Source organism: Aotus nancymaae, unplaced genomic scaffold (assembly GCF_030222135.1).
Source record: "Aotus nancymaae isolate 86718 unplaced genomic scaffold, 86718_ANA_hifiasm-v0.15.2.pri h1tg000032l_0, whole genome shotgun sequence".
In the NCBI taxonomy this organism is placed as follows: domain Eukaryota; kingdom Metazoa; phylum Chordata; class Mammalia; order Primates; family Aotidae; genus Aotus; species Aotus nancymaae.
The window spans coordinates 13,246,945-13,272,533 of record NW_026988445.1 but is presented as its reverse complement, the minus strand read 5'-3'; the positions used below and the strand labels follow the sequence as shown (position 1 = coordinate 13,272,533).

Below are 25,589 nucleotides of genomic sequence, written 5' to 3'. Positions count from 1 at the left end.
GAGGAAGCGCGGCCGCCACGCTAGGTCGCCCCCAGGTGCATGGTCCCCCAGCTGCCGGCGCCCCCGCCGGCTCCGGGGCTCCGCGCTCCCCCATACCGCGCGCGGCGGCCACCAGAGGGCGCCCGGCCGCCAATCACCCCGTTCCTCCAGCGCCCGGCCGCCGCCACCCACCCGAGCGCGGGACCCAGGCCGGGCGGGGGAGGTCAGCGGCGGGCCAGCCACTTCCGGCCCCTGAGCGGGGCGGCCTGGTGCTGCTGGCGAGCGGGGGGACAATCCCGGGGTCCCTTTCCCGGACCCGGACCAACAGAGGCCGCTGGCCAGAGAACCGACTTTGCTGTCCCGCCTGGCTTGGGGACTGCCACCTTGCTCAATGGCAGCATTGCCAAACTCAGTAAGACATCTCTCTAGGCACAGGAGGACAGAGTAAATGGTGACTCAGGCTCCAGGACTGCATGGGAAGTCTGGGCCATATCTTGGCCCCCCAGCCTCAGCTCACCCTGGCCACTCAAGCCTCAGCCTTCCTGGGGCCCCTTGGTTCTGGAGAGGGACCCATTATAGCAAATACCATTGCTCACTTGCTACTTTTAAATCTCCTGAAGGTTGGCCGAGCGCGGTGGCTCACAGCACTTTGAGAAGCGGGTAGATCATTTGAGGCCAGGAGTTTGAGACCAGCCTGGCCAACACAGTGAAACCCCATCTCTACTAAAAATACAAAAATTAGCTGGGCGTTGTGATGTGAACCTGTAATCCCAGCTACTCAGGAGGCTGAGGCAGGAGAATCACTTGAACCAGGGAGGCAGAGGTTACGGTGAGCCAAGATTGTTCCATTGCACTCCAACCTGGGCAACAGAGTGAGACCCTGTCTCAAAAAAGCAAACAAAAAACAAAAACAAAAAATCAATCTCCTGAATGTTGTGAATTTTTCATTAAATCCAAAGAGCTGGCGAAACCAGCACAGGCTCAGCAGCCTCTCAGCTGTGGAAGAGGCAGAAAGCCAGTGCTGGTTTGATGGCGCTCTCTTCATTCCCATTGAGGCTGGAAAGCTGCCCCTCCCCAGCAGCCCCGGCCTCCCCTGGGGTGATGCTCAGGCCTGCCCTGGTGCACAGTGAGGGTTGAATCCTGAGAAGCCTATGGGGAGGGGCGCCAGACCTGGGGCCTCAGGTGGGAAGCATCCTTCATTACAGCTGCCTTCATTACAGCTCCGGGCCTGTCCTTCCCACCACCCCATCCCTGCAGCCTGAGAGGGCTCAGAGCCCATTCAAGAGAGAGGGGCTCCATCCTCTGTGCATAGGCAGAACACCTCATGCAGCAATTGCCTCCAACATTTTCTGTTTATTCTTTCTTTTTTTTTAAAGACAGGGTTTTACCATGTTGGTCAGGCTGGTCTTGAACTCCCGACCTCAGGTGATCCGCCCACCTTGGCCTCCAAAGTGCTTAGATTACAAGCGTGAGCCACCACGCCTGGCCTCCTGTTTATTCTTTACTCGTTTGTCCTACCCACAGTTCCTGACACTTGTTTCGAATCAGGTTCTCCAGGAGGGGTAAGGGCAGAAACATAAAGACATTTTTATAGGGTTCATGGAGAGTGCTTCTTACTTCCTCATACTGGGGAGCTGCGGGGACACTCTGACTTCACCATTTACTGGCTGTGTGACCCAAAGCAAGTCACCCAGCCTCTCTGAGACTGTTTCCTCATCTATAAAATGGAACCAAGGGGGTCTTGCCCAGAGACCTCCACTGTGAGTCTTGGGCATAGGCTATGAAGGGTTCCAGTGGAAAGTCCTCTGGCCACAGCAGAAAGACAGCCTGGGGCTCTGGAGATAGGTCAGACCCTTCTCTCGGGAGGCCCTTTGTCTCTCTTCCACCTTTTTTCACTCACCTGGGGCTCCTACCTGTTGATCAGTGATGTCCAAGGGCCTGCTGCCTGAATTCAATCGGCTGGTTGAATTTTTTTTTTTTTTTTTTTGAGACAGAGTTTCACTCTTGTTGCCCAGGCTGGAGTGACATGGCACAGTCTCGGCTCACTGCAACCTCCACCTCCCAGGTTCAAGTGATTATCCTGCCTCAGCCTCTTGAGTAGCTGGGATTACAGGCATGTGCCACCAGGCCCAGCTAATTTTGTATTTTTAGTAGAGGTGGGGTTTCTCCACGTTGATCAGGCTGGTCTTGAACTCCCGACCTCAGGTGATCCACCCACCTTGGCCTCCCAAAGTGCTGGGATTACGGGCATGAGCCACTGCATCCGGCGACTGATTGAATATTGAGGGTCACTGAAGACTCCTGTTTGGGTCAGGGACAGATATCCCACAAGGGGAGAAAGAGCTCTCTAAGCCACTCAAGTCATGAGGCCCCGTCCATGTCCTGGCCCTGCCACTCACCCAATGTGACCTTGCAGGGCCTCCTCATCCTACAAGGGCCTGCTCTGGAAGTGTCTGGAAGCAGGTGCACGCCTCCCTGCAGTCAGCCGTCAGCCCAGGGAACTGGCTATGCCTCATCCAGACCCTTCCTCTTCTCCCTTAGAAATAGGCTTTCAGCTCCAGAAAATGCCCATTCACAGGTCTAAGGATTCTCCCCACCCCCACCCCACCTCCTGCCCATCAAAGTAGCCCAGGTCCCCAGCAGCCAAGGTCCCCAGCCTCAAGAGTTTGCCTATTAAGAACAAGCTGATTCTCCCTCCTTCACCCTTCCCCTTCCTCCCTCTTCCCTTCTCCTCCACACTGTGAGCAGCAGTCCAAGGTGGGAGGTGAGACAGCACAGACCCGCCGCCGCAGAAATCCTAATTGCCTAGATGAACCTAGACAGAGGCCGCCCGAGGCAGGAGCCTCGTGTGGGACAGCACTGGGAGAAGATGAACAGTTCACTGTGCCCACATTCGTCACCATCGTTCTTCATCACCTCTCTGTTAGTGTCAGGGGCTTCTTTAATGAACCTTCTAGCTGACAGCTGCCACTGTCCCTCAAGAAATGACATGCCTCTGCTGAAACAGATCATCGGATGAGGGAGAACCCTCCCCCAACTTCTCTTCCTGACCTAGTTCCCCCAAATACCAACAGCCCTTGTGTCGTCTGGAATACAGTTGCCATTTGCCCCCACCCAACACCTCCCATAGGATAGAGTCCCACCCTCGGGAGCTGCGTGGTGGGGACAGTCAGAGAGACCCACTGCAGGGACTTTGCAATACTTGAGTCCTGGTCAGCCTGAGGGGAGGGTGAGCAGACCTTTGGGACTCTGGAAGATGAGGCCGTAGCCACAATACTCCCTGGTTTGCTCGTAGCCTCCCCAGGTCCCTAGACCCACTCTGGTCCTGCCCTCCTCTGGCCTTGGCTGTCACTGTCATCTGCACCCGTCAAGCTAGAGTGCTATGAGGCAGTCTTGTCTCCAGGGCTGGGGCTGGAGGTGCTCCTGACAGGCAGCCTCATTATCCCACTCGCAGGGAAATATTTGCTGCACACCTGGGAGCCCAAACCTTACAGCTGGAACACAGAGCTGCAGAGCAGCTGGGCTGCTAGGGCTGGGGAAGAGTGGGAGATTACCCCTCAATACCCTTTGGCCCCTTCAGAATGTTGAGCTATGTGAATGTGTCATCTACCCAACAAGTAAATAAATAAATAAATAAAATATTCATAAAAACAGGCAGACATCCAGACTACACGTATATAGTCCCAGCTACTGAGGAGGCTGAGGCAGGAAGATCGCTTCAGCCCAGGAGATGGAGGCTGCAGTGAGCTATGATCATGCCCCTGAATAGCCACTGCATACTCCAGCCTGGGCGACATAGTGAGAACCTGTCTCTTAAAAAAAAAAAAAAAGTGACGCATACAAAAAAATGAACATCACTCACAACATACAAATCTTTTCAATATATGCCCATGAAAGGACCAAAATGTGATTATCCAGGCGGGATTCTGTAGGGAGCCAGCTGTGGGCTCCACCGATAGAATTGGGGGTGCATGGGGGAAGCGGGGATGCTCCTCATCCCTCAGAGTACAGTATCTGCCCACCAACACTCTGCCCTCAGCTCCCGGTTAACCTTGGTTGGGGCACTTAGGATGTTGTCTAAGAGGTAATCACGGGGAGGGGGGTGGCGGGCGCGGTGGCTCATGCCTGTAATCCCAGCACTTTGGGAGGCCGAGGAGGGTGGATGGCTTGAGGTCAGGAGTTCAAGACCAGCCTGACCAACATGGTGAAACTTCTTCTCTACTAAAAATACAAAAATTAGCTGGGGATGGTGGCAGGCCACTTGGGAGGCTGAGGCAGGAGAATGGCTTGAAGGTAGGAGGCAGAGGTTGCAGTGAGCCAAGATCATGCCACTGCACTCCAGCCTGACTCTGTCTCAAAAAAGAAAAGGAATTTAATCACATACAGGGCTAGCCCGAGTTTCTTGTCATTGAGAACCTTGTCTTTGTTATCTCCTTTCCCAAGGGCCCTGCCTGTGGACTGCTGAATATAATTGTGAAGGGGAAGAGAAGGGAGAAAGCCATATAGAATTGGCTGGGGAGCAGAGTCACCTTTCTGTGGGAGCAGAAAGACCCCCATTTTCCCTGCAGCACCTCTGCAGGGGAGCGCAGGCTCTGGGCTCTGCCTGAGGTCCTAATGCACAGGCATCCTTCTTGACTGGCACTAAGGGCCTGAACACAGCTCACCCTGACCCTCCTCTGAGAAGGAGGGATTGGTGGGTGAGCAGCCTCATACCCTCAGTGGTCTGGAGGGCTGCATGCACACGAAAGTTTGCATCAAACGGAAGAGAGCAGAGAGGGCCCTAGCTACCCACACATGCAGAGGTGAACATCGGCCTTGCTCACTGAACATAAGACATGAAAGGGCCTGGCGGAAAGCAAAAGCAGGGTCAGACTTGTAAAGTTGTCTGGACTTTGAATGTGTCCCCCACAATCTACACACATATCTATTGGCAAACAGTGGAAGCTTTACTGGCTCAAATTGTTTGGGTACAACCTCCGACCAATCACTGGCTTCCAGGGACAACCCCTAGAAAATCAGGCTTAAAAATAAAAACAAGCAGCCTGGGCACGGTGGCTCACGTCTGTAATCCCCGCACTTTGGGAGTCCAGGTGGGTGGATCATTTGAGGTTAGGAGTTGAAGACCAGCCTGGACAACATGGTGAAACCCTGTCTCTACTAAAAATAAAAAAATTAAGCTGAACCTGGTGGCTCATGCCTGTAATCCCAGCACTTTGGGAGACCAAGGTGGGTGGATCACAAGGTCAAGTGTTTGAGAACAGCCTGACCATCATGGTGAAACCCCGTCTCTACTAAAAATACAAAAATTAGCCAGGTGTGGTGGCGCATCCCTGTAATCCCAGCTACTCGGGAGGCTGAAGCAGGAGAATCGCTTGTACCTGGGAGGCAGAGGTTGCTGTGAGCCAAGATCGTGCCATTGCACTCCAGCCTGGGCAAGAGTGAAACTCCGTCTCAAAAAATATCTATATACAAGAATTAGTCGTGTATAGTGGCGCACACCTGTAATCCCAACTACCTGGGAGACTGAGGTGGGAGAATTGCTTGAGCCCAGGGGTTTGGGGATAGGGTTAGAGGTTGCAGTGAGCCGAGATCTCGCCATTGCACTCCAGCCTGACAGAGTGAGACCTTGTCTCAAATAAATAAAAGCAAGAAAAAACTAAGCAGATCAGGGCCCGGAATGAAGGTTGTTAATATTACAATAACCTTTTTTTTTTTTTTTTTTTTTTTGAGACGGAGTTTCGCTCTTGTTACCCAGGCTGGAGTGCAATGGCGCGATCTCGGCTCACCGCAACCTCCGCCTCCTGGGTTCAGGCAATTCTCCTGCCTCAGCCTCCTGAGTAGCTGGGATTACAGGCACGCGCCACCGTGCCCAGCTAATTTTTTGTATTAGTAGAGACGGGGTTTCACCATGTTGACCAGGATGGTCTCGATCTCTTGACCTCGGGATCCACCCGCCTCGGCCTCCCAAAGTGCTGGGATTACAGGCTTGAGCCACCGCGCCCGGCTACAATAACTTTTTATTAGAACATTCCAATTATAAAAATAAATCTTGTTTTCTTAAAAAAAAGAAAAACTGACTGGGCGCGGTGGCTCACGCCTATAATCCCAGCACTTTGGGAGGCCGAGATGGGTGGATCACGAGGTCAAGAGATTGAGACCATCCTGGTCAACATGGTGAAACCCCGTCCCTACTAAAAATACAAAAATTAGCTGGGCGTGGTGGCGCACACCTGTAGTCCCAGCTACTCGGGAGGCTGAGGCAGGAGAATTGCTTGAACCCAGGAGACGGAGGTTGCGGTGAGCCGAGATCGCACCATTGCACTCCAGCCTGGGTAACAAGAGTGAAACTCCTTCTCAAAAAAAAAAAAAAAGAAAAAGAAAAACTGAGCAGAGATAGCAGCAGTTGCACACTGTGAGGAAAAGGCGAACTTCACAGAATTAGTCCAAGCAAGCCATTAAATGAACAAACAAGATGGCAAGAACAATGCTGGGGTAAGGGAAGTGGAATCCAGAGTTGCTACAATGTATTTTATTTATTGATTGATTGATTCTTTTTTTTTTTTTTTTTCTGAGACGGAGTTTCGCTCGTTACCCAGGCTGGAGTGCAATGGCACGATCTCGGCTCACCACAACCTCTGCCTCCCGGGTTCAAGCAATTCTCCTGCCTCAGCCTCCTGAGTAGCTGAGACTACAGGCATGTGCCACCATGCCCAGCTAGTTTTTGTATTTTTAGTAGAGACGGGGTTTCACCATGTTGACCAGGATGGTCTCGATCTCTTGACCTCGTGATCCACCTGCCTCGGTCTCCCAAAGTGCTGGGATTACAGGCGTGAGCCACCGTGCCCCGCTATTTATTTCTTCTTATTTTTGAGATGGAGTCTCACTCTGTCACCCAGGCTGGAGTGCAGTGGCGCAATCTCGGCTCATCACAACCTCTGCCTCCTGGGTTCAAGGGATTCTCCTGCCTCAGCCTCCTGAGTAGCTGGGATTACAGGCGCGCACCACCACACCCAGCTAATTTTTGTTTTTTGGTTTTTTTTGAGATGGAGTCTCCCTCTTGTTGCCCAGGCTGGAGTGCAATGGTGTAATCTCGGTTCTTCACAACCTCTGCCTCCTGGGTTCAAGCGATTCTGCCTCAGCCTCCCAAGTAGCTGGGATTACAGCCATGTGCCACCGTGCCTAGCCAACTTTTGTATTTTTTAGTGGAGGCGGGTTTCTCCATGTTGGTCAGGCTGGTCTCAAACTCCTGACCTTGTGATCTGCCCGCCTTGGCCTCCCAGAATGCTGGGATTATAGGCGTGAGCCACTGCACCAGCCTTATTTATTTATTTATTTATTTTGAGATGGAATCTCGCTCTGTTGCCCAGGCTGGAGTGCAATGGCACCATCTCAGCTCACTGCAACCTCCACGTCCTGGGTTCAAGCAATTCTCCAGCCTCAGCCTCCTGAGTAGTGGGGGTTACAGGCACTTGCAACCACACCCAGTTAATGCTTGTATTTTTGTAGAGATGGGGTTTCCCCATGTTGGCCAGACTGGTCTTGAACTCCGGACCTCAGGTGATCTGCCCGCCTCAGCCTCCCAAAGTGCTGGGATTACAGGCATGAGCCACTGTGCCCGGCTTTATTTTATTTATTATTTATTGAGACAGGGTCTTGCTCTGTCACCCAGACTGGAGTACAGGGGCACAATCTCGGTTCACTGCAACCTCTTGGCCTCTGAGTAGCTGGGACTACAGGAGCACCAGCTGATTTTTATATTATTTGTAGAGACAGGGTCTCACTATGTTGCCCCCTGCTGGTCTCAAACTCCCAGCCTGAAGATCCTCCCACCTCCACCTTCAAAAGTGCTGAAATTACGGGTGTGAGCCACCATGTTTGGCAATAATATATTATCTAAAATGTCAATTTTCAACAAAAAATTGCAAGACATGCAAAGAAAAAGGAAAGTGTGACCCAAACTCTGGAAAAAAAGAAAAAGGAGTCAACAGAAACTCACTGAGGGGCCCAGATGTTAGACTGTCTCTCTCCTTCCCTCTCTTTCTCCCTGTTCCAATTTCCAGGGAAGAGGCTCTGACTGGCCAGATTCCACCCGATTCTACCATCTGTGGAGGAGGTGGGGTGGGCAGAGAAAAATTATAACATAATAGGTGGAAGCTACCTCTTTGAACCCACATGGATGAAGATCATTTCCTAGAGAAAAGAGGGGTCACTGGTTCCAGTTTAAGTAGACATCCCCAAAGGTGTCTGTTGCTCTTGCTTCTATTCTGAAAGGTAAGTGGTGATGCCTCCAGGAGCCCAGTGACATTTGGATTTATCCCCCATTGGGAGGACAGCATTCTTCATTTGCTGGCTATTTCTTAGGCTGGTGATTTGCAAACATCCCTGCTCCCCATGGAGGGACTGTGTAGAGAGCTGGAAGAGGGGAGGGATGGGAAGACTGGTCACTAACCCTAGGCTCCTTTTCAGTAACCAAGTCTCAGAAGTGGTGCCATCATTCACTTCTGATTTAATGTAAATTGCATTAAAAAAAAAAAAACCAGTTGTTGAGTCTCTTCCCTCTGACTCCATTTCTGCCAATGATCAAGATTGGGCTGTGTGTCCAGGACATGGGTGGGAGCCCTGACGACACTCCGGGTGGGCCCTATGTGAACCACAGCTTTCAAGTAGTGAGAAGACAAAAGAACCAGGAATGAGAAAAATAAAAGGTATTAAAATAGGCTTAGCTACTTTGGGGTTTTCCTTTGTATTTATTTTTAGCAAGGATTGTGTGCCTAACTCTGCATTAAAATAGCTGATGCTCCCAGTCATTGTTCCAGGCCCTTGCACACTGCAGCCTGGCAGGCTTTCTGCAGCCAAAAGTGAAGGCAGCTGGCAGGGCCTGGCCCACCCAAGCCGAGGAGAGGGCATTTATTTCATGGACCCCCCTCACTGAACCCTCGTGGGCGTGAATGCAAACAGAAGCAGGGCGCTTTGGGTATGGCTCAGAGCTGGGAAGGCTCATAGGAGCCAACCATGCTTAAGGACTTAAGCCTCCAAAATGCGTCTCCTGCTGCCTGCAGCCGTGGGAGCTGAGATTCCTCCACTGCATCACCAAGCCTGGCATCTCAGGGAGGCAGATGCCACAGCCAGCTCTGCTCACACTCCGTTAGGGACTTTGAGCATTTTTCCTAGGAGAAGAGTTCAGGAAGACCTTCTAGTCAGCAAGCCCCACCTTAAAATGCACGAATCTGTCATATCCTTCCTACTCACCCATTAGCCACCTGGGAGGACCAGGTGCTTCGGTTGAACGGATTAGAGGGTAGAATGGGGAAGGAGCTATGAAGGGGAGGCGACCCTGGAGTGAGAAAGTTTATACGACAAACCCTCCCTCTGCCCAAAGGTTTCCAAGTCTTGGCCCTGGTGCCAGTGGTGGCGGGGTCGGGGGCGCCCGGGAGGCCCAGGGGCTGCCCCTCGGCCCCGCCGCGCGAGGCCAGCCGAGGCCAGTGGACCAAGGCGGCAGCTGCAGGCGCCTCCCTCCGCCGCAGCACTGAACTCCCCCGCCCCGCACTCGAGGCGGCTGCCAGGAACTGAAATATTAATAGGCACAAACTTCCTGGAAAGATTTGCGTCCTCAACAGAGATGACCCCTCCTTGCCCACTGAAATAAATAAAGGGCAGCTCCGGGGCGAGGCAGCGGGGAATCTAGGGGCACTGCTGCGAACCCACCCCGCACTGGGCCTCCGCCGCGGCCCAAGCGCGTTCGGCGCGGGCTCTCTGAACGTCCCGCGGGACGCACCGGGCAGGAAGCGCGAGCTCGGGGATTCCTTTCGTAAACAGGGCCTGGGCGCGCGCCCGCAGCCTGGACGCCCCAGGTGGGCGCGCGCACGCCCGGCCACGCGCACGCCTCCGCCCCCTGCCCCGCGAGCAGCCCCCGCCCGGCCGCGCGCCCAGCCCGCCAGCCCCGGCCCGCGGATGACGCGCGCGCCCCCCAGCCCGCGGTTTCTCCTACCGCGACGCACCCCGCCCGCCCTCTCCTCCCCTCAGCCAGGACATCTGTCACTTAGGAGCCTCAAAACAAATCCCCACCTGGCGTTTAGAAATGCGATTTGGTTTTCAGAGTTCTTCGATATTCTCATCTCCCGGGATTCCCTGGGCAAGGAGACAGCTGTGGCTCAGGAGGCCAACGCGCCTCTCCTCCCAGCGGCTTAGGAGGCGGTGACAGGCCAGGAAACCCCACTCCGTCCGCCGCTTTCCCCTTGCGCCGCGGATCCAGCGCCTGCTCCCATCTTGCCCTTAGCAATGTTCCGGGGTAGGGAAGTGTCAGTGCCCAGCTCGACTGCACACCCCATGGAGCGGCCCAGACGCCCCAGCTCAGGCTTCAGGCTTCTGAAGGGAGCAGCTGCATTTGCTCCAACTGTTCTCCCCACCTGCAAGCCATCCATTCATTCATTTAAAATAGTGAGCGCCTAATAGGCACTATTCTAGGAACTGGGGATACAGGAGCAAAAACAAAACACAAAAATCCCTGCCCTCCTGGAGCTTATATTGTAATGGGAGAAACAGAACAACCAAAGTAAAATGTGAAATATGTTAAAATAGTGATCAAGCCAAGGCAAAAAATAATAATAATAATAACCACAGGGAAGAAGAAGGATATGAAATGTGTGTTAGGAGAAGTTTCAGGTAGGGTGCCTGGAAGGGCCTCACTGAGAAGGCGACAGTGATTTTTGAGTAAAGGACAGGGAACCCAGCAAGCCACCCACACAGATATCCGGCGGCCGCTGTGTTCCCAGAACAGCAGGGAGGCCAGAGTGGCTGGAGCAGAGTGAAGAGGAGGTGCCTAGTGGAAGCCAGGGACCTGGCTCAGTGGCTGACGCCTGTAATCCCAGCACTTTGGGAAGCTGAGGCAGGTGGATCACCTGAGGTCAGGAGTTCGAGACCAGCCTGGCCAACATGGTGAAACCCTGTTTCTACTAAAAATACAAAAATTAGGCCAGGTGCAGTGGCTCATGCCTGTAATCCCAGCACTTTCGGAGTGCAAGGCAGGCAGATCATGAGGTCAGGAGTTCAAGACCAGCCTGACCAACATAGTGAAAACCTGTCTCTACTAAAAATACAAAAATTAGCCAGGCGAGGTAGCATATGCCTGTAATCCGAGCTACTCAGGAGGCTGAGGCAGGAGAATTGCTTGAACCCAGGAGGCAGAGGTTGCAGTGAGCCGAGATCGTGCCATTGCACTCCAGCCAGGGCAACAAGAGCGAAATTCCACCTCATTTAAAAAAAAAAAAATTAGCTGGGCATGGTGGCACTTGCCTGTAATCCCAGCCACGTGAGAGACTGAGGCACAATAATACTCGACCTGGGAAGTGGAGGTTGCAGTGAGTCGAGATTGTGCCACTGCACTCCAGTCTGGGCAACACAGTGAGACTGTGTCTCAAAAAAAGAAAAGAAAAGAAAAGAAAATTAGTCAGGCATGATGGTGGTGCCTATAGTCCTAGCTACTTCAGAGGCTGAGGTGGGAGAATCACTTGAACCCAGGAATTTCAGACATTAGTGAGCTATGATCATGCCACTGCACTCCGCCTGGACAGCAGAGTTAGGCTCTGTCTTTGAAAATGAAAAAAAGAAGCTAGGGCTGGAGAGGTAAGAGAGGGGGTCAGATCTTGGAGAGAGACGGTGGGCCATTGTAAGGACTTGAGCTTATAGATGAGAGCCACTGCAGGGTTCTTCTTTCTGGGCAGGGGAGTGACGTTGAAAGCAACACCCTGGAGGGCGGGGAGATTGCAGAAGCAAGGGCAGAAACAGGATACCAGTCAGCAGGCTCTAGGGGTAATCCCAGGAGAGATGATTACCCTAGGGCCGGCCTAGGGTGTGTCTGAGGAGGTGATGAGAAATGGTGGACTCTGGAAATATTTTAAAGGCTGACAGGATTTATCGCCAGGCCAAATATGAAGTGGGAGAGAGAAAGAAGAAAGAGGAATCAAAAAAAAAAGAAAGAAAGAAAGAAAGAGGAATCGAGGGGAGTCTCAAGGTTTCTGCCTGAACAACAGGAAGAAAGGGTTGTCATTAGCCAAGATGGAGAAAACTGGCCTTGCTAGTTTGGTGGGTGGGGGTGGGACTCTTAGAAGCCTAGTTTTGAACGGGTTAGATTTCAGACACCCATTAGATACATCCAAGTGGAGGGTTAAGTAGACACTGATGAGGGAGGGCCAGTACAGAGGAAATGTGCAGGCTGGGGATAAATCCTGGGGAGCTGCCACCACAGACCTGCTGGTATTTAAAGCCACAGTTTTCTTTCTTTTTTTTTTTTTAAAAGACGGGGTTTCACCATGTTGGTCAGGCTGGTCTTGAACTCCCGACCTCAGGTGATCCGCCCGCCTTGGCCTCCAAAGTACTTGGATTACAGGCGTGAGCCACCACACCCGACCCAAAGCCACAGTTTTCTGAGACTAGCTAGCTCTGTACTGTCCAATATGGTAGCCACCAGCCACATGTGGCTCTCCAACATTTGAAATTAGTGCAAATTGTGTGACTGAAGAACTTTTTTGTGTGTGTGTTCTAAAGATGGGCTTTCTCCATGATGGCCAGGCTAGTCTTGAACTCCTGACCTCAGGTGATCCACCCACCTCGGCCTCCCAAAGTGCTAGGATTACAGGCGTGAGCCACCGCACCCAGCTAGAACTAACTTTTTTTTAAAGAGATGGGATCTTGCTCTGTTGCCCAGGCTGAAGTACAGGGCACAATCACTGTAGCCTGAAATTCCTGGGCTCAAGCGATCCACCCACCTCAGCCTCCTGACAGCTGGGACTATAAGCGCACACTACTGTGACCAACTAATTATTTTATTTTATTATTATTATTATTTTAGTGGAGATGAGATCTCCCTATGTTGCCCAGGCTGATCTTGAACTCCTGGCTTCAAGCAATCTTCCCACCTTGACCTCCCAAAACACTGAGATTACAGGTGTAAGTCACTATGCCCAGCCTAGAACTAATAATGAACATAAATTTTGAAAACTGATATCTGATTCAGTTATTGGAAATGTTTTCAGTATGTTTGAAACAACTCAAGTATATAAATTGACTTTTCAGCAGCCGAGTTTATGAAATCTAAATACAGATAAAGATTTTCTGATGAAAATTTAGCATCCAAATTGAGATGAGCTCTAAGTGAAAAATATACAATGAATTTCAAACATTTAGTACAAAAACTAAAATATTTCATTAATAGTTTTTATGTTGATTACATGTTTAAATGGTACTAATTAGCTACATTGGGATAAATAAAATGTTATTAAAATTAATTTTACTGGTCAGGTGCAGTGGCTGAAGCCTATAATCCCAGTGCTTTGGGAGGCTGAGGTGGGGGGATCACCTGAGGTCAGGAGTTTGAGATCATCCTGGCCAAAATGCTAAAACCCCGTCTCTACTAAAAATACAAAAATTAGCTGGCCGTGGTGATGCACGCCTGTAGTACCAGCCACCTGGGAGGCCCAGGCGGGAGAATCATTTGAACCCAGGAGATAGAGGTTGTAGTGAGCCGAGATCCCGCCACTGCACTCCAGCCTAGGCAACAGAGGGAGAATCCGTCTCAAAAATAATAATAATAATAATTTTACCTGTTTCTTATTACTTTTTTTTTTTTGAGACGGAGTCTCACTCTGTCGCCCAGGCTGGAATGCAGTGGTACGATCTCAGCCCACTACAATATCTGCCTCTCAGGTTCAAGTGATTCTCGTGCCTCAGCCTCTGAGTAGCTAGGACTACAGGCGCTCACCACCATACCCAGCTAATATTTTGCATTTTTCGTAGAGACAGGGTTTCACCATGTTGGCCAGGCTGATCTCAAACTCTTGACCTTAAGTAATCTGCCAGCCTCAGTCTCCCAAAGTGCTGGGATTATAGGTGTGAACCACTGTGCCCGGCCTTCTTATTACTTTTTTAAAAATGTGCTGGGCACGGTGGCTCACGCCTGTAATCCTAGCACTTTGGGTGGCCAAGGGAGGTGGATGGCTTGAGTCCAGAAGTTTGAGACCAGCCTCGCCAACATGGGGAAACCCTGTCTCTATCAAAATACAAAAATTAGCTGGGCATGGCGGCACATGCTTGTAGTCCCAGCTACTCAGGAGGCTGAGGTGGGACGATTGCTCGAACCTGGGAGGCAAGAGTTGTAACAAGCAAAGATGGGGCCGCTGTACTCCAGCTTGGGTGACAGAGTGGGACCCCATCTCAAAAAAATAAAAATAAAATGTTATTACTAGATGATTTTACATTACACATGTGGTTCACATTAAATTTCTGTTAGATAGAGTCAATCTTGGGAGAGAGTATGGATAGAGAAGAGAAGGAGTCCGCGGAGCACACTCTGGGGCACTGCTTTACACAAGCCCGTGACCTGGGGCAGAACCAGCAGAAAAGCCTGGGATAGAACAGTCTGAGAGGTAGGAGGAAAACCAGGCAGGTGTGTTGTCCTGGAAGCTCCTAGAAAAGGGCGTTACCAGGAGGAAGGAGCCATCTGGTCAGATGGATGTTGCTGCAAGATCAAGTAATGGGGACAAGGGAGGAACCTTGAGTTCAGCAATGGTGATGTTGGCAAGAGCAGTTTTGGAGGAACAGCAAGGGCCAAGCCTGACAGGAGTATATCCAGGAGAGGACAGGAATGGACTGACAGCTCATCAGCAGAGTTTTGCTGTAAAGGGAGAAGGGAGGGGTGGCTGGAGTGGGAAGTGAGACAGAAAGGGCTCTTGCACAGCCGGGAGGAATGGCAGCATGTGTCCTGCTGATTGGGATGAGTGGAGAGGTGAGAGTGGCTGGTGTGAAGTCCTGAGCTACTCGGGAGGCTAAGGCAGGAGAATCGCTTGAACCCGGGAGGTGGAGGTTGCAGTGAGCCGAGATCGCGCCACTGCACTCCAGCCTGGTGACAGAGCAAGACTCTGTCTCAAAAAAAACGAAAACAACAACAACAACAAAGCAAAACAAAATGGTCCATCTGTCCAGGGCACTTACCATGAATGGAGCTTGCAGGACTGGAAGTTGCTCAGGGTGAGTCAGTGAGTGAGTGGTGAGTGAGTGTGAAGGCCGAGGACATCACAGTACACTACTGTAGGTGTTAGAACACTGTACACTTAGCCTACACTAAAGTGGCTTAAAATTTTCTTAGGCAAGGCACAGTGGCTTATGCCTGTAATCCAAGTATTTTGGGAGTCCAAGGCAGGCAGATCACTTGAGCCCAGGATGTTGAGATCAGCCTGAGCAACATCGTGAAACCCCATCTCTACAAAAATACAAAAATTAGCTGGGCATGATGGTGTACACCTGTAGTCCCAGCTACTCAGATGGCTGAGGCAAGAGGATCATTTGAGTCCACGAGGTCGAGACTGCAGTGAGCAGTGATTGTGCCTGGGTGACAGGGTGACAGAGCAAGACTCTGTCTCAAAACAAACAAACAAACAAAACCCATCTTTACTAAAAATACAAAAATTAACTGGGCGTGGTGAAGCACGCCTGTAGTCCCAACTACTCAAGAGGCTGAGGTTAGGGGATCACTTGAACCCGGGACGGGGAGGTTGCAGTGAGCCGAGATTGAACCAGTGCACTCCAGCCTGAGTGACACAGCAAGACTGTCGAAAAAAAAAATTTAAGCTTTTGGACTCTTTTTTTTTTTTCTGGTTCATCTTCTCTGATGAAGTTGCAGAACTTTTGGACTCTTGTAGTAACACTTAGCATCAAACACAAACACATTATAGAGCTGTATAAAAACATCTTTTTGCTGAGCGTGGTGGCTCACACCTGTAATGCCAGCACTTTGAGAGGCCAAGGCGGGTGGATCACAAGGTCAGGAGATCGAGATCATCCTGGTTAACACGTTGAAACTCCATCTCTACTAAATATACAAAAAATTAGCCTGGTGTGGTGGCGTGCTCCTGTAGTCCCAGCTACTTGGGAGGCTGAGGCAGGAGAATCACTTGAACTTGGGAGGCGGAGGTTGCAGTGATCCGAGATTGTGCCACTGCACTCCAGCCTGGGCAACAGAGGGAAACTTCTTCTCAAAAATAAATAAATAAATATTCTTTCTTTATATCCTTATTCTATACACTTTTTTCTATTTTTATAATTTACTTTAATGATTAAAAGTATAGCATAGTAAATATATAAACCAGTAACACAGTCATTTATTATCAAGTATTATGTACTGTACATAATTATATGTGCTGTACCAAAGGTCTCCAACCTTTTTGACACCAGGTACTGGTTTTGTGGAAGAGTTTTTCCACGGATCGGGGTAAGGGGGAGGAACAGTTTTAGGATGATTCAAGTGCATTACATGTTTTGTGCACTTTTTCTATTATAATTATATTGTAACATATAATGAAGTAATTATACAATTCACCATCATGTAGAATCAGTGGGAGCCCTAAGCTTGTTTTCCTGCAACCGTCCCATCTGGGAGTGATGGGAGACACTGACAGATCAGGCGTTAGATTCTCATCAGGGGTGCACAACCTGGATCCCTAGCATACAAAGTTCACAGTAGGGTTCTGGATTCTAGGAACATCTAATGCTTCTGCTAATCTCACAGGAGGCAGAGCTCAGGCAGTAATGCCAGTGTGAGTACAGATGAAGCTTTCTCTGCTGGCTGGCCCGCCGCTCACCTCCTGCTGTGCCACCCGGTTTCTAACAGACCATAGACCAGTACTGGTCCACAGGTTGGGGACCCCCCGTGCTATACTTTTATATGACTGGCAGTGCTGTAGGTTTGTTTACACCAGCGTCACCATAAACGTGAGTAATGCATTGCACTAAGACTTAAGAAGGCTGTGACATCACTAGGCCATATGAATTTTTCAGCCCTGTTATAATCTTATGGGGTCCCATCTGTATTCAGTCCGTCATTGATAGAAACTTTGTCATGGGCTCATGACGGTGAACTGAATTTGTGCCTTACTTTTTTTTTTTTTTTTTTTTTTTTTTTTTTTGCCTTGCCACCCTCTTCCTAAAACTAGGTCCTGTTGGACTGGACCAAAACTGCTTTCCGTTCTTCCTCCAAAGACCAGCACAGTGTCTGGTGGTGTATAATGAAATGAAATTGGGCCTCTGGAAAAAGCGATTCCTACACTTGATCTTAGCCAAAAGGCCGAGAAGCGATTGCGATTCCTGAGCGGTTCCGCTTATGCCTGGAGACGAGGCTCTTGTGCGCATGCGCCCACCCGTCGAGCCTTAACTGGGAATTAGGCATTCTTCCTAAATGGCTTTGACCTCGGACCCTTTTAAAATCTGAATGCTTGTTAACATCCAAGGCCATGAATATATTTCGGGAAATACAGTCTATTACTTTTTTTTTTTTTTTTTTTTGAAACGGAGTCTCGTTCTGTCTCCCTGAGAATCTCCCTCTGAGGTGTCTTTGCATTCCAGAGTGCAGTGGCGCGATCTCGGCTCACTGCAACCTCCTCCTCCCGGGTTCAAGCTACCCCAGCCTCCCAGATAGCTGAGATTACAGGCACCTGCCACCGCGCCCGGCTAATTTTTGTATTTTTAGTAGAGACAGGGTTTCTCCATCTTGGCCAGGCTGGTCTCAAACTCCTGACCTCGTGGTTCACCCTCCTTGGCCTCTCAAAGTGCGGGGATTACAGGCGTGAGCCACCGTGTCTGGCTGTCTATTACTCTTGAGTAGAAACTCCCTGAGGGAGCCATTTAGGACAGCCTTGAGTGCAGAAGTGCTAGAAACTAGGACTTTCTAGTCTTAGGACTTTCTGTCAGCCCCTTCCCATCCTTCCAAGAGGCCACAGGCTCCACATCAGGCCCACCTTGAATGCACTTGCTGTCACGGCTGCCTCTGTGCTACTCACCCAGCTTTCAACTCCAGTTTCAAGGTTGTGGGGGCAGTTACCTGAGGACTGGGGAGTTTCTGGCAGCCCACTCTTTCTAGGTTCTTGGCCAGTAGGGTCTGCCTTGGACCATCTCTGTCCAGGATACTTCCTCCAGAGCAGATGGGGGTGGTCTGGTCCCCTCCACTTTGGACTGCTATCACAGCCACGGCTCTAAGAAATGCAGAGATACCTCGCACCTGGAATCACAGCACTTTGGGAGGCCTAGGCAGGAGGATTACCTGAGGTGAGGAGTTGGACAACATAGTGACCCCTGTCTCTAAAAAAAAAAAAAAATTAAATTAAATTAGCTGGGGTATGGTGTCATGCACCTATAGTCCCAGCTACTGGGGAGACTGAGGTAGGAAAATTCCTTTAGCCCAAGAGATCGATCACACCACTGCACTCCAGCCTGGGTGGCAGAGCAAGATGTTGTCTCAAAAAAAGAAAGAAAGGAAAAAAGAAAGAAAGGAAAAGGAAACAAGAAAAAAAAGGGGGAGGGAATGAAAGAAACTTTGATTTGTATTTTTTTTTTTTGAGATGGAGTCTCACTCTATCACTCAGGCTGGAGTGCAGTGATACAATATCAGCTCACCGCAACCTCCGCTTCCTGGGTTCAAGCAATTCTCCTGCCTCAGCCTCCCGAGTAGCTGGGACTACAGGCACACACCACCATGCCCAGCTCATTTTTGTATTTTTAGTAGAGACGGGGTTTCACCATATTGACCAGGATGGTCTCGATCTCTTGACCTCGTGATCCAGCCGCCTCGGCCTCCCAAAGTGCTGGGATTACAGGCGTGAGCCACCATGCCCGGCAGAAGTCACCATTTCTTAAGCACACACCATATTAAGCAACTCACCTAGGCGTTATACATCTATTTTAACACCACTGTTGATGTATATCTTACATATTGTATAACTTACTCATTTCAAGTGTACAATTCAGTGAATTGTTAGTAAATTTACCAAGTTGTGTAACTCTCACCATAAATCCATTTTAGAACATTTCCATGACCCCAATAAGAGTCCTCAGTCCTATTTACAGTTAATCCCCATTCTCTCCCTGCTCCAGGCAACCTTTAATCTATTTTCTTTTTTACTTATCACCCATGTAAGAAAAAATATAACCAGCCCACAATAGATACCATTGCTTAGGATGAAGCTGAATTTATTTAGGTAAAAAATAGCATCCAACAATATCCAGTGTGTGTGATGATGGGGATGCTATATGGAGGCCCTGGAAAGCACCAATAAGAGAATCACAGCACAGGCCTCTAGGGTCTTGGAACAGATGCACAGCCTGTTCCCCAGATAACTATTCTTCTGGCTTGCTGCTGATCCTGATAGAAACAGAACGCCTAGTTATGGGTCGTGAAGCGGCCGCATGTGCACTGCATGTTGTCTTACTCACCCCACCATGGGACTGGGCATGTGCAGCAGCAATCTCTAATCACGTGGAGACAGCATATGTAGACTGGGCTCGAGCAGGCTCAGAAGGCGCAAGTGAACTGTGTGAGCAGGTGGCGCAGACTCCTTCAACAGTGATTCTTGCCTTACTGCCTGTTTTTCTTCATTCCTAGGACCTCATAGAAAGTTCTTTGTGTCAGCCGGGCATGGGGGCTCACACTTGTAATCCCAACACTTTGGGAGGCCAAGGCGGGTAGATCACCTGAGGTCAGGAGTTTGAGACCAGCCTGGGCAACATGGTGAATCCCCATCTCTACCAAAAATACAAAATGGGGCTCACGCCTGTAATCCCAACACTTTGGGAGGCCAAGGCGGGTAGATCACCTGAGGTCAGGAGTTTGAGACCAGCCTGGGCAACATGGTGAATCCCCATCTCTACTAAAAATACAAAAATTAGTCAAATGTGGTGGCATACGCCCAGCTACTCGGGGGGTGAGGCATGACAATCACTTGAACCCGGGAGGCGGAGGTTGCAGTGAGCCGAGATTGTGCCACTGCACTCCAGCCTGGGCAACAGAGCAAGACTGTCTCAAAAAAAAAAAAAGAAAGAAAATGAAAAAGAAAATTCCTCGTGTCAGTTGACTGAGAAGGAAAGAATTCAGGGTTGCTTTACAGATGGCTCCTGCATAACAGAGTGAACAGCTGGAGCCTCCAACCCCACTCCAGGGTGGCACTGAAAGACAAGTGGTGAAAGAAAATCTTCCTGGGGGTCAGAACTTCAAGAGGCACATTTGTTGGTCTATTTTGCCTGGACTGAGAGGCAGCCAGATGGAGGGATCTACGTAGATTCACTGGCAGGGACGTGGAAGGGTGTGACTGGAGGACTGGTGACAAGGAAGAAGTATGTGAATGAATCTCTCCAAACAGGCCCAGAATGTAAGGATATTTGGGTCCCATGTGAATGCACACTAAAGGATATCACTGCAAAGGAGGCTCCTGTCAATGAGGGGAACAAAGCATGTTCTGCGGAGCTCGGGCTGTCTCTTTTTCCAGCCACCATTGCTTGCCCAGTGGGTTTATGTAACAAAGTGGCTGTGTGGCAAGATTGTAGGCTATGCACGAGCTCAACAACATAGTCCTTCCCTCACCAAGGCTGAGTAAGCCATCTACTGTCAGACCTGCCAACAGCGGGCACCAACACTGAGCCCACTGTGGCTCCTTGGGGGACCCGGCCAGCCATCTAGTGGCAAATTGATTGCACTGGACTTTTTCCATCATGGAAAGGACATTATACACATATTCTGGATTTGCTTTCCCTGCTCATCAGGTTTCTACCAGCACCATCATGCTGTTTCATTTTCTTTTTTTTTTTTTTAACTGAGATGCGTTTTCGCTCATTGCCCAGGCTGGAGTGCAATGGCGTGATCTCAGCTCACTGCAACCTCCGCCTCCTGGATTCAAGCAATTCTCCTGCCTCAGCCTCCCGAGTAGCTAAGATTACAGGTGTCTGACACCACACTGCTAATTTTTGTATTTTTAGTAGAGACAGGGTTTCACCATGTTTGCCAGGGTGATCTTGAACTCCTGGCCTCAGATGAACTGCCTACCTAGGCATCCCAAAGTGCTGGGATTACAGGCATGAGTCCCCACGCCCAGTCCCTGTTTAAGACAGGATCTCGCTCTGTCACCAGGTTGGAGTGCAGTAGTGTGATCTCAGCTCACTGTAGCCTCAAACTCTTGAGCAAGTGATCCTACCACCTCAGCCACCCAAGTAGCCAGGACTATAGGCACACACCACCATGCCTGGCTAATTTTTATTTTATTTGAGACAGGGTCTCGTTTTGACGCCCAGGCTGGAGTGCTGGCGTAATCTCAGCTTACTGCAACCTCTGCTTCCTGGGTTAAAGTTATTTTCTTGCCTCAGCCTCCCAAGTAGCTAGGATTACAGGTGTCTGCCACCAAGCCCAGATAATTTTTGTGTTTTTAGTAGAGACAGAGTTTCACCATGTTGGCCAGGCTAGTCTCGAACTCCTGACCTCAAGTGATCCACCCGCTTTGGCCTCCCGCAGTGCGCCTGGCCTGGCTAATTTTTTTTTTTTTCTTTTTTGAGACGGAGTTTCGCTCTTGTTACCCAGGCTGGAGTGCAATGGCGCGATCTCGGCTCACCGCAACCTCCACCTCCTGGGTTCAGGCAATTCTCCTGCCTCAGCCTCCTGAGTAGCTGGGATTACAGGCACGTGCCACCATGCCCAGCTAATTTTTTTTTGTATTAGTAGAGACAGGGTTTCACCGTGTTGACCAGGATGGTCTTGATCTCTTGACCTCGTGATCCAGCCGCCTCGGCCTCCCAAAGTGCTGGGATTACAGGCTTGAGCCACCGCGCCCGGCCCTAATTTTTTTTTTTGAAACCGAGTCTTACTGGGCACGGTGGCTCACGCCTGTAATCCCAGCACTTTGGGAGGCCAAGGCGGGTGGATCACGAGGTCAAGAGATCGAGACCATCCTGGTCAACATGGTGAAACCCCGTCTTTACTAAAAACACAAAAAATTAGCTGGGCATGGTGGCGCGTGCCTGTAATCCCAGCTACTCAGGAGGCTGAGGCAGGAGAATTACCTGAACCCAGGAGGCAGAGGTTGCGGTGAGCTGAGATCGCGCCATTGCACTCCAGCCTGGGTAACGAGCGAAACTCCGTCTCAAAAAAAAAGAAAAAAAGAAAAATAAGAAAGAAAGAAGGCCGGGCGCGGTGGCTCAAGCCTGTAATCCCAGCACTTTGGGAGGCCGAGGCGGGTGGATCACGAGGTCAAGAGATCGAGACCATCCTGGTCAACATGGTGAAACCCTGTCTCTACTAGTACAAAAAATTAGCTGGGTATGGTGGTGCGTGCCTGTAATCGCAGCTACTTAGGAGGCTGAGGCAGGAGAATTGCCTGAACCCAGGAGGCGGAGGTTGCGGTGAGCCGAGATCGCGCCATTGCACTCCAGCCTGGGTAACAAGAGCGAAACTCCGTCTCAAAAAAAATAAATAAATAAAAATAAGAAAGAAAGAAACTGAATCTTGCTCTGTTGCCCAGGATGGAGTGCAATGGCACAATCTTGGCTTACTGCAAACTCTGCCTCCCAGGTACAAGAGATTCTCTCGCCTCAGCCTCCCGAGTAGCTGGGATTACAGGCACCCGCCATCATGCCCGGCTAATTTTTGTATTTTTGTAAAGACGAGGTTTCACCATATTAGCCAGGGTGGTCTCAAACGCCTTACCTCAGGTGATCCACCTGCCTCAGTCTCCCAAAGTAAGACAGGATCTCGCTGCCATCCGGGTTGGAGTGCAGTGGTGTGATCTCAGCTCATTGTAGCCTCAAACTCTTGAGCAAGTGATCCTCCCACCTCAGCCACCCAAGTAGCCAGGACTTACAGGCACATACCACCACACCTGGCTAATTTTTATTTTATTTTATTTTACTTTAGACAGGGTCTCCCTTTGTCGTCCAAGCTGAAGTGCAGTGGCATGATCTCAGCTCACTGCAACCTCTGCCTCCTGGGTTCAAGTGATTCTCTTGCCTCAGCCTCCTGAGCAGCTGGGATTACAGGTGCCTGCCACCAAGCTCTGCTAATTTTTGTATTTTTAGTAGAGGTGGAATTTCACCATGTTGGCCAGGCTGGTCTCAAACTCCTGAACTCAAGTGATCGACCCGCCTTGGCCTCCCAAAGTACTAGGATTATAGGTATGAGCCACTGCACCCGACCTGGCGAATTTTTTAAGTTTAAATTAAACTAGCCGGGCGCGGTGGCTCAAGCCTGTAATCCCAGCACTTTGGGAGGCCGAGGCGGGTGGATCACGAGGTCAAGAGATCGAGACCATCCTGGTCAACATGGTGAAACCCCGTCTCTACTAAAATACAAAAAATTAGCTGGGCACGGTGGCGCGTGCCTGTAATCCTAGCTACTCAGGAGGCTGAGGCAGGAGAATTGCCTGAACCCAGGAGGCGGAGATTGCGGTGAGCCGAGATCGCGCCATTGCGCTCCAGCCTGGGTATCAAGAGCGAAACTCCGTCTCAAAAAAAAAAGAAAAAAAAAAAAAAAAAAAAAATAAATTAAACTAAATTAAATTATTTATTTATTTTTGAGACAGTCTCCATTTGTTGCCCAGGTTGGAGTGCAGTAGTGCAATCTTGGCTCACTGCAACCTCCACCTCCTGGTTTCAAGCAATGCTTCACCCTCCTGAGTAACTGAGATTACAGGCTCGCGGCACCAAGCCTGGATCATTTTTAAATTTTTAGAAGAGATGGGATTTCACCATGTTGGCTAGGCTGGTCTCAAACTCCTGATCTCAGGTGATCTACCCACCTCAGCCTCCCAAGGTGCTGGGACTACAGGCACATGTCACCACGTCTGGCTAATTTTTGTATTTTTGGGAGAGATGGGATTTAGCCATGTTGTGCATGCTAGTCTCAAACTCCTGGGCTCAAGCAATCCACTCACCTTGGCCTCCCAAAGTGTTGGGATTAAAGGCAGTGAGCCACTGTGCCCAGCCCAGAACTATCTGTTTTAATCACATACTCTATCTCTCAAAAGCAGGTGACTTCATACAAAGGTGGGATGGCCAATGGGTGTTAAGCCTGCTGAGAGTCAATATTTTTTTTTTCTTTTTCTTTTTTAAGAGACAGGGTTAGCCAGGCGTGGTGGCTCACACCTGTAATCCCAGCACTTTGGGAGGCCGAGGCGGGTGGATCACAAGGTCAAGATATCAAGACCATCCTGGTCAACATGGGGAAACCCCGTCTCTACTAAAAATACAAAAAATTAGCTGGGCATGGTGGCGCGTGCCTGTAATCCCAGCTACTCAGGAGGCTGAGGCAGGAGAATTGCCTGAACCCAGGAGGCGGAGGTTGCGGTGAGCCGAGATCACGCCATTGCACTCCAGCCTGGGTAACAAGAGCGAAACTCCGTCTCAAAAAAAAAAAGACAGGATCTCATCATGTTGACCAGGATGGTATCGATCTCTTGACCTGGTGATCCGCCCACCTCAGCCTCCCAAAGTGCTGGGATTACAGGTGTGAGCCACCACACACAGCTGAGAGTCAATATTTTGAAGGTATAGTTTCCATCTCATCGAATACAGTACTTTTTTTGTTTTGTTTTTTGTTTTTTGAGATGGAGTGTCACCCTGGAGGGCAGTGGCACAATTTGGACACACTGCAACCTCCACCTCCTGGGTTCAAGCAATTCTCCTGCTTCAGCCTCCCTAGTAGCTGGGATTACATGTGCGCGTCACCACCCTCGGCTAATTTTTGTATTTGTTTTTTGTTTGTTTGAGACGGTGTTTCACTCTTGTTGCCCCGGCTGGAGTGCAATGGCGCAGTCTCAGCTCACTGCAACCTCCGCCTCCCAGGTTCAAGTGATTCTCCTGCTTCAGCCTCCCTAGTAACTGGGATTACAGGCATTTGCCACCACACCCGGCTAATTTTATATTTTTAATAAAGACAGGGTTTCTCCACGTCAGTCAGGCTTGTCTTGAACTCTCGACCTCTGATGGTTCGCCTGCCTTGGCCTCCCAAAGTACTGGGATTACAGGTGTGAGCTACCACGCCTGGCCAATTTTTGTATTTTTAGTAGAGACAGGGTTTTGTTGGGCAGGCTGGTCTTGAACTCCTGACCTCAGGTGATCTGCCCACCTCAGCCTCCCAAAGTGCTGGGCTTACAGGCATGAGCCACTGCACCTGGCCAATACAGTACATATTTTCAATCAGAGACTGTTACATGGTGCCATCTCCCTCTTAGCCACAATACATGGGCCTGGGAATTGAGGGGTAGAAGTAGCTTCTCTCACAACTATCACACCTAACTCCTCCTTTCATAGTCCCAGTTTCTGTATCAGTCAAGGTCCAGCCAGGAGACAGAAACCACACCAGATTCTTTTATAGTTCATAAGTGTGATGACTGGGTGTTCGCATGCGTGTGTGAGATTTACCATCTTCAAACCTTGTTCCGACATTGGTATGTTACTCATCTGACATGAAAAAAGAAAAGAAACCACACCAGTTGTTTTATTACTATTATTATTATTAGTTTATTTATTTTATTTTATTTTTTCTGAAATGGAGTCTTGCTTTTTCGCCAGGCTGGAGTGCAGTGGCGAGATCTCTTGGCTTACTGCAACCTCCGCCTCCCAGGTTCAGGCGATACCCCTGCCTCAGCCCCCTGAGTAGCTGGGACTACAGGCACCTGCCACCATGCCCAGATAATTTGTTTGTAATTTTAGTAAAGACAGGGTTTCACCATGTTGGCCAGGATGGTTTTGATCTCCTGACCTCATGATCCGCCTGCCTCGCCCTCTCAAAGTGCTGAGATTATAGGCGTGAG

The 25,589-nt window shown here is 50.0% G+C and overlaps 1 non-coding gene across 1 annotated transcript; it reads left to right on the top strand.

The window, feature by feature from the left end:
- Window positions 1–25,138: 25,138 nt before the first annotated feature.
- On the top strand, window positions 25,139–25,242 carry LOC135277664 (small nucleolar RNA U13). Its single transcript, XR_010345267.1, has one exon. It is a non-coding gene; the product is annotated as a small nucleolar RNA U13 (small nucleolar RNA).
- Window positions 25,243–25,589: the final 347 nt, after the last annotated feature.